Raw genomic sequence first — 2,633 nt, forward strand, 5'->3', positions numbered from 1 at the left:
AGTGGGTGGAGAACACCCAAGCTCTCTCACCCTGTAAGAGGGCTTCTATTAGTAGCATGATCTACATGGAACCCCAGCACTCCTTAGCAGGCCTGTGCTTGGTCGCTCAGTGGCAACAACTGGCTGGTACACCCTGACTTCCAGTTCCTAATCACTTCCTGTTCCCACCTGGAGTTTTCTAGTATTGCCTCCCAAGAAAACTACTTGCTAACAAATCTGGATCACAGGTCCCCCCATTTTAACCTCAGGGAAGCCAGAGCATGAAAGAAGGTTCTAGAAAGGTGTGCAGTGATCCCAGTCTATTTGGCCATTTTACGCTTGTATTTAGTTCTCCTTGGCTGCTCTGACTGCCCTGATAGGTTTAGGAGAAAAGACAAGCCATATTTTGGCATGGAAAATGCATTCAGGCCAAGTCTCTTTAAAAACACAACCTACCAAGTAGGTGTAGAATCTCATGAAATTTTAAGGACAATAGAATGCCAAATGACTACTCATTCCAGTGAAGACATGCTGCCAATAAGACTTAGAAGATGTGCGGCAAACAAGACTTAGAAATGGGTCCTCAGAGTAGCTTCTATCATTCTGCATTTGCTTCTGAAAATAGAGGACACCTGTTGGTACACAATTCTAATAAGCCCAGGAAGACAAGGTTGATACACGGTTGAGTTGGCATGTGATGTACCAGAGCTCAGGACTTCAAGGCAGCTGTCAGGTGGTTCCCGGGCTCTTCTGGTCCTCACCTTCACTCAATGTCTTTTTGTTGGTGATGTAGTTCAGCAATGGATTACTGGGCCAGAGACATGTTCAGTATTGCTCAGCAATAGCAAAACACGGTCACCAGTTGTAGGTAGCCAACTCCAGGTGAGAAACACGATAGATGTTAATGCTCACGGCTCCACACCCCCAACCTTCCCTTCAGTGAAAATGCTCTCTAAAATGTACATCATGCTTAATTGTGTGGAAGAATTCTACATCTAGCCAAACCACATGAGCTTTCAAAAGCCAGCCCAATAACATTGAGAAGATTCACTCTCCAAAGCAAGCTTGCCAATGCCTGAGTGCCCACGGGCACCTCCTTTTAGAATGGAATGCACACATCCACCAAGATATCACTGCCTGTGTTGGTTGAGCTGGCCTTTGCAATGGATGAGGTGGATGTGATGTAACATGTGAATGAATTAGCATTTACCAACAACTGGAAGAAAAAAATTCACTCTAAGGTATGATGATGGAGCAGCTCTATGATCTAGACCATCTCCCTCTCCTGCGTCCTCTCTGTGTTCGTCTGCCTGGCTGGAACTCCAATTCAGCCCACAAGGATGTGTCCTTTCTAGTCAGAAGCCCTGTCATTGCTTCCAATTCCAGGCCCTGATTCCTGGTTAACGCAGCCAGAGCTCGCTTTCAAGGTAGTCTCTTCAGATCCCTTCCCTACCCTAACCACAGTGTGGGCTCTGGCCCCACCCTTACTCTCTACACCACCATTCCACATTATGGTCTTCCTGTCCCTCTCTGTGACCCAGGACTGCCCGTGACAGACCCCACCCAACAATAAGCTGTTGAACCAGATGCCATCAGAGGGTAGAAATGACCAGAGATTGCTAACTTGAAAATTTCACAGAATAGTTAATAAGACAAAGAATATCCTGAACCAGTCAAATGACATAAGAGGAAGTCAGTGAATTCTAACCTCAAGGGCAATCCTACGGAACACTGGCTCTCAAATTCAGCTGCACACTGGAACCACCTGGGAACTGTACATAGTACTGACCGCTGGACCACCCACTGGCCCTGGGCTGATGGAATGGCTCTGGGCTAAGATGGGACACTGGGGTTTGTAAATTACCAGTTGAGTATAATATAAAGCAAACTTTGAGAACATTGCTTTTTTCCCCCCCACATGAAGAACTAGGTGCATACAGATGCAGAAGTACACAAATCTGCAGCATAAGGCTCCTTCAGGTGCATAGATTAAATGCACTGCAGTGACCAGCACCCTGGCTAGGAACACCACAGCCCCCTGGAAGCCTCCTATTTCCACCTTCCCAGGTGACCACAGCCCTGCCATCCAAGCATGGAGGAGTCCTCCCCGCTGAGAGACATCAATGTGGAGAATGGAGAGCTCCTCTCTCCTGGGAGTCCCTGCTTTGACAACAAGTGCACTGGAGAAGTTTGAATCAAGTGAGAGGCACATGGGCAGGCTTCCTGGATGAGGCCCTATTGAAGGGAGGATGGGATCTGAGGAGTGGACCAGAGAGAGGAAAGATGGGAAAGGGAGGGAAGCTGGTGAGGGCAGGGCAGCAGATCACTGGAAAAGAGGCCCCAGGAGGAAATTCTAGAGACTCACAGCTGAAGACACCCGAGCGGGCCTGAGGAGTTTTCAAGCACAGCCTTCCTTGCCAACGTGTGAGCTTCGTGTGCAATAGACATTTCAGATTTTTTTTTTTTTTTTTTTTTTTTTTTATGACAACCACTACCATGCTGGACTTGGATGAGTTTAGTGGTAAATGACATTCAGGGATCTGCATGCAACAAACAAGTTTCCTGATGGCACAAAGGCTTCAAAGTGAAAAGGTGTCTGCCAGTTATTATATGTCATTCTGCGGCACTCTAGTTCAAACAGGGACAGCCACAAA

This window comes from Callospermophilus lateralis, unplaced genomic scaffold, assembly GCF_048772815.1.
Source record: "Callospermophilus lateralis isolate mCalLat2 unplaced genomic scaffold, mCalLat2.hap1 Scaffold_1342, whole genome shotgun sequence".
In the NCBI taxonomy this organism is placed as follows: domain Eukaryota; kingdom Metazoa; phylum Chordata; class Mammalia; order Rodentia; family Sciuridae; genus Callospermophilus; species Callospermophilus lateralis.